The following is a 12,889-nucleotide window of genomic DNA, read 5'->3' as shown; positions in this document are numbered from 1 at the left end:
TTGCAGAGTATCTTCTCAGCACGAAGCATGGGCAGAACATGCTTCTATTTGCCTGAAAATGGCTGTGAAGATACTGAGATGGCAGTCACATGCATGCACCACCCATGTCAAAGAAGAATGACATGTCTTGATGATATTTGCCCTGCCACGGGATCAGAGCCCAACTTTACTGGTTGATCCAGGCCACAGGGCCATAATCCTCTCCTGATGATAACACCCTTGCTATGAATGACTAGAACCACTGTGGCCTTCTCCCTCTCATTTTCTGTGACAGTGACGAGGCAGTAAAAGCAGTCCCTTCTTAGGGATTTGATTTTATAATGTTTTGGTTTCAGAAGATTTTTGGAATCCAACTAGCCAGAAATAGAAAGAGAAGCCTTTAGTGGCATGCAGGGCATGTGAAAATGTCCATCAATTCCTCTCCACTTGGGTGTGTGCTTCAAGGGCAAGGATGGCTGTGGTAAAAGCACAATCGATTATGAGGGCTTAATTGCTTTTGAAATGACCATGATCTTTTTATTACCATAGCAGAACGTGCTTTGGACTCCACCGTGGCCAGTGTTTAGATTGAGGCAAACCACAGGAGGAAGAGAGCATGACCCTGCTATTCAGTTCCCCACGCTCCTGTCTAAAAACAGATAGACAAAAAAAGAAAAAAGAATTTTTCCATGTATTCTAGTCTGCAGAGCTGTGCAAGCTGCATCTAGCTGTAGGCTGCAGTGTTTGGGGTCCTGTGCTATTAATTTTGTGGAACTGGGGATTTGTATTTCCCTGCTCATCCATGCAGTTTGGAGGCTGCTCAACGGCCAGTCTCTGTCCTCAGAGAATTTCCTTGGCCATGTCTTCAAGAGGAGGGAGCTCTTCAGCCTATTTCAGGCAGAAGTAGGGCCAAAGCAAAGCCTTCAGACAGAACAGTTGAGTTTGGAGAACCTCTCTGGAGATCACCTAGTCCAACCCCCTGCTCAAAGCAGGGTAAACTAGAGCAGATTGCTCAGGACGTTGCCCAGCTGGGTGTTGAGTATCTCCAGGGATGGAGACTCTGCAGTCTTTCTGGTCAACCTGTTTCACTGCTTGACCACCCTCAACATAAAAAAGTTTTTGGTTTCTCTTTGGATTTAATTGAAGAGGGTAAAATGTGGACTCTGTTTTTGGCTTGTGTAGCTCTGCGTGCTGTCCAGATTGCATACCTTGGCCTCTTTTTGTGGAGGCCAAATTGAAAGTGACAGTCTCAGACTTCTGTGGCTGATGTTAATGCCTGAAATCTGGCTCCCTGGGACCCAGGTTTTGACTTACCCCTTGCATTTCAGACATCCCACGTTCCTTATTCTCTGAGTGCTTCTAGCCTTGACTGGGCCAATTTCACAGTCAGTTGCTCTACAGCAGAGAGGAATTGTTCCCATTTCACCTCACCTGAAGGGTGAACCAGTTGTCTTATGAGATTGCAACAAATCTGTATGTGGTAGAGAGTGTTTGCAGGCCCTACCTAAACCTTTCATATTGCCTAGAAGGAGTTTTCTCCTTCACTCACTTCCTTTTTCTCTATCATGCTTTAGGGAATTCAGTGAGACTTGTGGAAAGGGAATGGTTAGAGTGGAGCCTGGCTATAGAGGGTTGCACTTGTGAAATATCTCCATTTTAATCCACATGTTTGTTCCAGCTAGACTATTTTCACAGCTGCTTAAGGGGGGAAAAAAGGGACACTAACAAATCTTGTGAGAGACCTCTCCAGTGCTTCAGTTTCTCATTTCCAAACATCCTTGAAAAAGAAATCACATCCACTTACTTACACAAATGCCCCAAATAGATTTTTCTGTAAACTGAGGGAGAAAAAAAGTATTCAGTCTCTAGTTGGAATTTAATTCAACAAAGGGCTGAATCCTCCCAGCACTGGAGCTGTTCCACATTTGCATCCATTGAGGATGTGACCCCCAGCCCTCAGCCCTAACTGAACTTTCTCAGTAGTTTTATACAGCAATAGGACACACACACTAAAAAATAAATGTAAATTTCAATGGGAAGCATTTACAAGCCTGTATTGTTTCTATAGTTTCACTGCAACTATAATTCTAACCCTAATGATAAAAGCTATAGTATTACTAAGATACAGGGCACTTTTTTTTTCCCCCTTCCCTTTTCTGGTCTTGGGTGGTCCAGAATGTGCAGTAATTCATGTTCTCAGCTGGGTTTCCACCACATTTCTGATTGACCTGATTACTTTCCCAATGACAGAATCCAAAATTGAAACCACATCAGAACTCACTGGAGTTGGTTCTGTTTTTGATGTTCCTGGAGCTTCTCTGGTGGCTCAGCAGGATATATGTCTTCATGAGCTTTTTTTTCCCCCCTTTTTTTTTTCTTTTTTTCTTCTCATGGTGGGCTTACATTTGGGACATTACTAACAGACTTCGGACTTCTACCTCCACAGCCTGAACTAGTTAGGGAAGTTCTGGAGGGAGGGCAGTGAGGGAAGAGAGAATTCAATAGAGATGTTATATTTCAGGGCCTAATTCTGGACATTTGCACATATGGCTTGAGGGGACTGTTCAGAGGAAAGGGCTTTTTCTGCAGGAGAAAGGATCTCTCAACAGTTTATGTTGTTGCACCGACCGCCTAACCTCCTTCCTCCTCCCAGTCCTCTGGAAGGATGGGCACATGTTAAGGGAGTCAAGAACTTAATTTTTCATCACCTTTGCTATAAAGGGAGAGACTGGGACAAGCTAAAGTGAATTTATTATAGGGAAGAGTGTTTATGATGTCATTGGAAAGGTTCTTCTGAAAGCTTTGAAAGTCCTGAATCTGAATGTAATCGATGGGGCAGATTTGTCTAGTTTCTTTTCCTTTCTGCCCCAGCTTCTTATAGTCACCCCCTGGCAGAGCAAAGGAGCAAAGAGTAATGGGCTCTTCCCTCACACTGTGGCTGCGTCCACTCCTCTTTCCCTCTCTCCCAACTAGACATAAAGTCACTAGGGCAGTACGTGATGTGGGGTTGGAGCTAGTCCAACTCACACCGAGGACTTCCTCATGCCCCTGCACCCACATCTTTGAACAGTTAATATCCACATTTGCATGACTCAGGTAGGGTTGCATCTGGGAGAATATGTGCCATATTAGGTAGTGTTAATGGTAGTGGCACCTTCTCCTATTACCTCTGCTCCCTAAAAGAGTTTGGAGGTGGGAAAGCAAAGCTGCATGCACTTTACTTCCATGCAGTCATAGACAACAGGGATCCAGAGAAGACATCTAGTTTGTGCTCAGCTCAGTAGCTCCTCCTAGCAGAAAATCTTCACTCTGAGGTGTATTGTTTTCAGAGTCCTCTTAGGAAGGTGGAAAATGCGTTTTACAAAACAATAGGAAGTGGAGAGTGTCGTGAAAACACACTCCAGCTGAGTTTTGGCACCAGCAACAAGAAAGCTTAAAGAATCGTGTCCAACTCTTCATGGCTTTCAAAATGAACATCGCAATGTTGTAAGTCAAATAACATTGTCCAACCCTTTTCATCCTGTTTGTAATTCCACTAGGGACATCATTACAGTAACCAGCTGCTCTGGGATTCTCTAATGAAAACTTTGTTTCTGAATAGAATAATTAAAGCTTCATATTCAATTGTCAAACAGCTCCGTCTTTGCTCCGTGCATGGATGTGATTAGCCACAGCAAACCATTCTACAGCTTAAACACACAATTGCATCTAGTATAAAAATGATTAATTAGGCGACGTGCTGTTTGGGAAGTTTACAAGCAGATCAATGAATAATGTTTAAGTGAAAATTTTATAGAGACGTTACGGGCACTGCAGGTTGTGTGAAAGCCTTGTTGACGGCTTACAAATGCATGTGTTCATGTCCCATAAAGAAATTCCGCATCATGAAGACAGGTTCAGCAGTTGTATATGGGAAGAGAAAGCCTGAGGTTTTGGGGGTTTTCTTTGTATAAATCTGATAGAAAATAATTTCTTTTCCCCCTCTCAAAACAAAGTTCAATAGATAGTTTATACTTTGAGCAATATTTTCCCAATTCTGCTAAAAAATGTTTCTTTTCATTTCTGTTCAGAATGTGGGAACAAAAGGGAAAGATTGTGTATGTCTGGGAAAATTACCAGTAAACTGGGAAAAAATCCATTATCAGCAATTGAGGTATTAAGAGAAATAGCCAATCAATTCAAATGAATTGACCCCTGCCCTTAATTTTAATTATGTGTTTTGCATATGCAGAGAAAGGGGTAGTTGTATTTTGGAGTCCTTACAACCAATTTTATTACATAATCCATAAACTTCTTCAGTCTGTCTTGAAATATGTGTCTTGTGCTCATAGTCCTTGTGGCTTACTGACTTCTGATATCAGAGATGAATCAGGGCTTTTAATTGAATCTTAGAAGCTAACTATCACCTTGTATTGTTCCCTATAGCTGTTTTGGGCAATTTTTTTAGAAAAAATGTTAGTGCCTTTAATTCAATAGAGCAGTCTTGTGGTGTAGGAGTATCACAGTGAAGTAGTTCTTGAGATGCCTTTGTCACCCTTAATTTCTGGTTCCATCAGAGAATCACAGTTGTCTTCTGCTCCTTGCAGGATAAGCCACTCCTTCAGCTTTGGTCACAGAGATTGCTGGGTTTGGTATTGGTTTTCCCAAGCTCTTTTGCTAGGGAAAGCTCAGAAAGGATCTAGTATGGAGGCAAAAATGAATTATCAAAGAAAGGTTAATTCTGTCTCACAGTATGTGGCCCACAGATGGCCCTAGGTGAAGGCTTTTGGTATGCACCTGAGTCGTCTTTACAGTGACAGTCACAGGCTTTCTCTGAAGTTACTTCTAGTACATCTTTCTCCCCATTTGCAACCTTTGGAATGAAGACAAATAAATAAATGCGAGCAAGCGCATTTCTATCCTGTACCGTATGTTGCCAAAAATAGTAGTCAGATGGAAAAGATTTTTCCAGAAGTCTTCTGCTGCATAATCTGTTTCAAATAAAGATAATAAAATAAACAACTGTTTATAAAGAGAATGCGAACAAGCAGGGCTCCCCCACTGCCTGTTGTGAGGGCGCTCTGTGCAGGCGTTGTCTGCAAGAATTCCTGATCTGGCATACAAAGTTCTGGTTTTTATCTCCAAACCCCCCACTCTGAAACACTAGGGACAGATTTCAAGAAACCTATGTTAAATATAGCACTCCAGGAAACTCTCAAACTGTGGTGTGAGCAGAGGTTTGGGGTCCAAACCCCTAGGTCCTCATCTCCATCAGCAGCAGGCAGTATACTCAAGTGGTCCCTGTCTGTCTGTTTGGCTCAGTGGTGGGAAATATGTTGCATGAACTAGGAGACTTATCAGCTAGCACTGCTAAAGAGCATTGCAGAGCAAAACGTGATCCGTGTAAATACTGATCCAGCCAGAGGGGTGTCACTTTGATGGAGCTGCTGCTCAGTTCCCCCTCGCCATGAATGTTCACAAGCTCCTGGAGATGTGAGTATGGCCATTTTCCAAAGCTCTTTATTTCCCCTCCAGCATTGCTGTGGAAGTCTTTGAGAATCAGCTCTATTTGGAGATTTCCAACTCATCTTGCACTGAGAGTGGTGGCCAGAAATCCTTCCAGAGCAGCCTTTCACACCACAATATGTTTAAGAAAGTCTGCCTCTGATCCTGGCCAGATAGCTTGAAATGGAGAAGAGCAACAAATGAACAAGAGCCAGGGAATGTGGGAAAGGAAAAAGTGACCCAAACTTGGGGTTGGTTTTTCTTTCTTTGGTTACTTCTCTTTTTTTTTTTTTTCTGGGAAGATTTGATTCAAATTTTGGCCTTTATTTTGGACTGATTCTCCTATTAAAAAGAAAAAAAAAGTTAAAACCCCAAACTAAATACACAGAGAAATAGATTTCCCGTTACAGGAAAAGAGGAGCGGACCTACATGGCAAGCACAGGGGAGAAGATTGCCAGAGGTGGAAATTTTCTGGGATCTGTGAGTTGGGTTCAGCTGGTTACAAGTAAGAGGGGCGAGATGTGAATATTGGATCCCCCTCTAATTTGATTCTTATGGCAGTGATTATATTTATATACAGCCTGCAGACTTCAACCAAGTGCGGTGTCTCCAGGGATGGCACAGCCACACGCAAAAGTGTTCCTACCCTAAATTGTCTGTAGTCTTAAGCCAACAACAACTGAAAAGGGAAATGGAAGAAGAGGAAGAGGGGTGGTCACCAGGAAAGTTTGGACGTAAGGTTTTGATTCATGCTCCCCTCTCACTGGAGAATCTGCCTCGATCTTCACAAATCTCATCCCTTTTTCACCTTTCCCTTGGCTCCACTGCCTCTGTGCTGATCCTGCTGCCTGGCCTCCAACCTCCAAGCGCTCTCTGAGATTTGGGGTGGCCAGCTGTTGGTGGCACCCTGCAATGTTGTGGGGTGGGGATGGTGCAGGAGCAGAGGGACAGACAACTGTCTTTCCCCCTGGAAACCCACAACCTGGGCCTCTTGCCTGGATGAGGGCCTGAAAACGTGAATCTCTTTATACACTGGGGTTATCCAGTTTATAGTACAATTCCCTGGCAGTGTATCTTTTGATGGGCTTTTTTCCCCCTCTATCACAACCTTTTCATTATTCATTGTATAGCTCTGTTTTATTAGTGTAAGTTTACATGTTATGGGCAACATAAGGTTGGATGAAGCATATAAAAAGGGCTGATGTTGGAGTAATTAAAAAATTACTGCCTGAACTCACTAATCCAGTCAGACAAACCAGTCTTTGCAGTTTATACCTAATAATGGAGTCCTTCAAACTGTTCATTTTGGAATTAAGATAGGATTTGTTCTCTCTTCTCCCTCCCAGATCTCTCACCAGCATGTGTTGTGTGCTCCTAAACATTTTATTTATCTGCCAAGCGGCTCTGGAAGCTGGTTCCTGTCTCACCCATCCACTTTAATTGCAGCCAAGGTTTCCTTTTAGGAATGAGGAGGGGAGGCAGGCTTGGGTTTTCCTTTCTCATCCAGCTATTTCTGGGCTTTATTTAAATTTTGACTATTTTATTTAAACATTCATAAACTTGGGGCCTAAGCCGGGCTTAAGAGTGTGTTGGGAAAGCGTTAAAAACCCATATCTCGAGCAAAGCTGAGAAGAATCGGTTGATGCCAGGGCAATGTGTGTTTGATAAACATATGGATTTAAAGGCAGATAGGAGCAAGAAGGCACTTTGCCTGCATATAGCTGTATTATTTATGGATGTCTTTGCTGTGCAGTGAGAACCAGGTTCTGTTTAGCTCTCTCTTTGGGTGGTCCGCGAGAGATTCTGAGTAGCCTTCAGTAGCCTTCAGGCATAATTGCCAGGCATGCTCTTGTATCTGAGATAGCTTAATAAAGCATTACATATCTTACTGCTTCTATATTTTATTACCTAACCCAGTGCATGCGGTCAGTGGGTAATTAAATTCAGCTGTGTTTTTACTCTCTGTTTTAAGGTCGAAGTATGAATTTCTCCGCGAATTCTTTGAAACGGACTAATACGATGCATACATGATAAAGGCAAGGCTAATCAGAGCCAGACTGTTAGTGCAATATAAGGTTGCCCCAGGTGTAATTTATTTTCATATTATTGGTGGTTTTACTGTTGAACATATTAGAAGACGAAGAAGAAATAATAATTCTTTTCTGTGTATGGCCAGAAAGCTACAGGCTGGGTTGAGAAGCTGGGTTTTCTTTTCATTTCTATTTTATGCCACGTTTCAGCTCAACCTCTTGTGCTCCATACTGAAGTCGATTTCAATTAACCTATTCCTTCATTAACTCACTCTCTAAGTGCATGAGGATATTGCTAGATTGCTCGGTGCTGTTATGAAAAGGATTGTGGTGCAGCCTTTATTAAAAGCAATGTCTGCAGTAAAACGCATGCTGGAAAAAGCTTAAACAAATCTTTTTCTTGGATTTGACCAGCTGGGGCTGGAGTAGCCGCGTGGGCTACAGGAGGTGGAGTATTTTCACTGGGGGAGAGAGTGGGCTGGGAGCTGGGGGTGACTGGGAGGAGGAAAGGGGCAGTTGACCCCTGTCTTCTGCCTCACCAGTGAGTTTGGGCAAGGCCATTTGTGTTTGGAACTCTGTGGCTGTCAGGTCAGGAGTGAGGGTTGACTAGGTGAAATGAGGAGGTAACAAAATCATGAACCCAAGACTTGTCCCTGCCTCTGTCAGGGGATCACCTGTGGGACTCACTGCAGGAGGGAAGGTGGGTGTTTGTACAGCTTTCTGGGAATATCCGGAGTTACAACAAAGCTGTTGTGTTTTTCCCATCAGTCAAATTTATTTTACAAATGATATCCCCTCTCCCTTCAAAACTGGCCTTGCTTACCTCCTTTAACCACCAAATGTGCAATTTTGCTGTTCCTGTGGCATACTACTTGCCAGTGCCAGAGAATTGTTTCATGAGCAGCAAAACCAGTGAGACCTAAAGTCCTAGAGGCTGGTGCCCCAGTGTCAGTGCCTGAGAGGCATCTGGTGCCTGCTGGTGGCTGAGCTGTAACCTTGCAGGGGGCCTCTCTTTCCTCCAAGAAGACTTTTAGAAAACTTATAGGGTGTGATTAATCTCTGAATTGAGTTGATTACAAGAAAAACATGCCTGTGGAGCTAGTCAGCATCACCTTTTTTGGTGGGGAGAGATGGGCACCTTCATGATGCAACTCATCTGGCTCCATTCAGCATTTCTTGAAATTATGCCCAATAATCTTTTTATGTTAACTGATTAAAAACAGTTGAGGAGAAAACATCATGTTAGTCCTGATGAACCTCTATGGTTTCCTTCCCTGGGTAAAGATTTGTTTGAGATCAGCCACTGGATCAAAATCCACTGGAGATGGCCCCATGCATACATGTATGGCCACATAGACCTCTCGGAAGAAGGCTCTAAAAAAATTTGACTTTTGAGGGAGAGGACTCAAGTCACCCATGACCAAACATGGAAAGGCTGTGGCAAATTTGCCAGATGAAGTACTGCAACTTACTGCAGTGTTGCCCTTGTTCTTTTTTCCCCATGCACTAGATTAAACCCTCCTTTGCTGAAGTTCCAGAGCAGGGAGGAGCCATACTGTGGGTAAATGATCCCACACACACCACTTCCAGGGCACTGCTTTTGTCCTTTCAGACAGGTGGTTCTTGACCCCGGTCAGGGGCAGGAGTCTGGGCAAAGGGTGGGAATGCAGCTGCTTGGTGAATCTGTCCTTGCAATTGCCGTGATCACGTGGGCAAAGCTCTGTGGGCTGTAATCCAGCATTGCCCAGGTGAGGACCAGCAGCAGCAGAGAGCCTGGTTTAACACACGTGAACTGAGGTGGTTGTTTGACCCCTGCTTCTGCTTCCCAAGCTGTGAAACAGTGAAAGAAATGTCCCATCTCTCACAATTGACTTTTGCATCTGAATTAATATTTGCAAAATACTCGGAGCTCCCTAGCTGATGGTGCTGCAAACCACACAGCTTGACTCTGCTGTCACCAATTGGAAAGAGCCATGCTGGGCTCGGGATTTAGTCCTATAGAAGTAAGATTATTTTATTGTTCTAGGAACGATAGGGTGGTCTGGCTGCTAAATTACAGCACTCCCTGGGCTGGGCCAGTGCTTTCCCTGCCTGTTTGGGGTCAGGATTTGGCCCTTTCTGGTTTCATGTTTTCCTACTGAACTCATGAACCTGTATCGAATGTCGAAGCAACAAGAACTTGATGGTGATGCTCTGCCAGCGAGAAAGGGCTTCCCAAAAATCAGAGCTCTCCTTCTTCTGAACTCAATCCCTTTCTCCCCCCTTTCCTTGCTCTCCCCCCTATCCTATCCTATCCCTGTCACCCCAGTAGAAAACCACCCCCTGAAGCTGGTGAGCCCAAGTACTGCCTGAGATCCAGGAAAACTTGATAGTGTGCAGATGCTGTTTTGTCTCAGCACTATTTACTTTTCGGATGGGTCTTAAGTAAGCGTGCGGCCAGGAGACTCTGGAGCATTTCTCGATATGATGAAATGGCCATTGCTTCCTCCAGCTGGAGGTGGGACGCCCTTCTTTAAATTTTCTCACCCTCCTTGGTCTTGCCTGGGGAGTGGGTGGAGCTGGACCAGCACCCCTGTTGCCTGATCCCTGACTCACTCTGTGACCTGGGTGTGGAGGAGAAAAAAAGGCTGTTTCTCCCCTCCACCCCCCTCCCCAAACAGAGTCTGGGACTATTCAGGCATTGTGATATTGGGATTAACTTTGCTGCATCTCTTCTTTAGCCTGTGTCCTGCACCCAGCACTGGAGGCATGGAAATGCCTACCCTCTCCTGGAGTGAGCAGAGGGGGATGCCCTTTACCCCCAAGGGGACCAAAGGGAATGGATTTGGGGGGGACAGGGAGCTGAAGGGCTGTCTGAGTCCCTGTGCTTTCCAGGCATGGTTCCAGGGATGCGCACAGCCTTTGCCATGCAAAGGCACGCCCCGGGGCCCCGGCGGGCTCTTGGGGGATTTGAGGTTTTCTCCAAGCCCATCTCTGATGTTGAGATCTGACTTGAACACATGCGGCAAGCTAATCGCGTGCATCTGTGCCTTTTAAAAACGCGGTTGCCTGCTGATTGGGTTTAATTCTTTATCTTATTCCTGCTAATCCGTTTTCCAATCTGGTTCCCATTTGGAGACAAATTCCCCCAAACCCCAGCCACTGGTGGGATGGCTGTGCGACAGTGGGGGTAAGGGGGGGAGAGCACGGTGCAGTGCTTTCTGTGGGGCAGTTACAGGCCGAGGAGAGGACATGCTACCCCCTTAGATGCTGGATAATGAAACCCCACCCTGGCTTGTGCCACAAATGTATAACAGCCTCATAACTGTCTCCACTTGGGATCCCACCTCCCGCAGGCTGCTATTGCCATGAAAACGTGACAGCAATGCACTGCCAAGCATCCGAGGAATAATGGCCTGAGGGTTTTACTGCGTGGAAAGATTCTCTTCAAACATACCACGGAGCTGGCCTGGTGGTCCAGCAGTAGCGTAACAACCTGAGCTGCTTTGAATTTTGTGGCTGGTGTTGGCTGGAAGGTGGCAGCGCCCATGAGTTTGCTGTAGGGTTGGTGAGTCCCCGGAGGCTGTGCTGACCCCTTGGCAGCTGCCAGCACTTCCCAGCCAGGAAAAGATGTACTGGATGCATAAACTGTCCTCCTTTCTCATCTTGCTCTCTCTCCTTGCCCAAGCCTCCAGTGTTTTCACACTCAGAAGCTGCCAACAAGGGGGAAAATACGCCCTAGCGCTGTGCATTGTCTGCAGTTATGCTGCGAGGGCGTTTTCCCCTCTGCCAAGGGAAGAGAGGGGAGATCTGTGGTCTGAGGGCTGGGAAACCCTCACCTTGCCACCCCCTTGGGCAATCATTAACTGTTGTGCCTCTGTTTCTTCTCCCATTTCCTCTTGGTTATCCTCTGTTTCACCTCAAATTCCCGCCCCCCCCCCCCCCCCCCCCCCCCCCCCGGTATTGCTGCAGATTTTAGTTTTCCTCAACTGCAAATTTTCGCAGGGCATGGAGATGGGGCAGAAGCCCCTGTGATGTGCTTCCGTTGTGGAGTGTTTCTCAGGACTCACAGGGCTGGTTTTCCCTTTGGAAAAGTGCGTGTTGTTAAAGTGACTGACTTAGCACCAGGTGAAATCCAGGAGAAGAGCAGGCATGTTTTAGTATGAGCTGACCATGAGCCCCCATGCCTCCAGATCTTCAGTTTGTCCTTGATCAAAACTTGCAGTTTCTTATCTTTGCTAGGCTTTTAACCCAGGCGTGTGACCTTCAGGGTTGTTTTCTAGTAAAGATCAAACCCAACAAACACTCGAGCAAAAGACCCAAGCAGCAGATAAAAGTCCTTCCAATTTGTGGCTATTCAAAGTCAGCAGAAAAAAATTGAGATCCACTTAAATTAATCAAGTTGTGCAAACAAGGAATTGATGCCTGTTGTAGAGTCATTTGAGACCTGTGTTTCCCTAGGTGTATGCATTAGCCCTGGTTCCTTGCTGAGTGTCCAAGGGATGGGCTCTGTCCTCACAGCTCCCCTTTCTCTGGGACCCCTAGCGCTTCCCAGCTCCCCTAACCACCCATGGGGCAAGAAGCAGATTTTTTTTTTCCTTGAAAAATACACCCCTCTGTAAAAAAACCTTGCAGTTTGCTGAAAGATTCAAGAGTTATGGGAGGGAAGTAACAGGCAAGTACAGAAGGCAAATGAGAAATGTCTCATTTATTCTGCTGTGATAAAGGTCCAGAAGATGTGGCTTCTGTTCCCAGATTTATCACTGGTTTTATTTTGTGACTTTGAATGAGCCATTTCACTTTCTTCTGTCTCCGCTTCTCCTCCTGCTCTTTGGCTCTTGAGCTTATTAGCTCTCCAAGGTGAGTGGGCCCTACCTTGTGCTCATGGAGCAGGATCTGCTCCTACAGCCCCGAGCACCACTTTGTGAGCTGATGTGGCTTGCGTGTTGGTAGAGCACCTCACGTTGCAGAGAGCTGGGATGCTTAAGTGCTGGTAATAAATAATGGATTTTTAAAAAATGCAGAAACATAGCTAAAACAAAAAAATGAAAAGAAATAACCATTTCTAAGCTCTCAGAGGACTAACAGAAAAACTAGTAAGCTTACATTTTTTTCTTGATCCTGCAACATTAGCAAATTGTGGTATAGAAGGACAACGAGTTTGAAAGAACTCTGCACTTTTAATCTGTCTCCAAGCGTGTGTGTGTGTGTGCACATACATAAAATCCACACTGCATTTTATAGGCCAGCCAAAAGGCACATGAGTGAAACAGCACGTGATGCAGCCGTCGAAAGAACCCGTCACCCAGCCCAGGAAAAAATTATGACTGTGGTTCTAACTATTTTTTATCGTTTCCATCTCTATTGACTGACATGTATTTTATTCCTTCCCTGACCCAGAACACCAGGACTCTGA

Source organism: Strix uralensis, chromosome 8 (assembly GCF_047716275.1).
Source record: "Strix uralensis isolate ZFMK-TIS-50842 chromosome 8, bStrUra1, whole genome shotgun sequence".
Taxonomy (NCBI): domain Eukaryota; kingdom Metazoa; phylum Chordata; class Aves; order Strigiformes; family Strigidae; genus Strix; species Strix uralensis.
Note: the sequence above shows the minus strand (reverse complement) of the source record.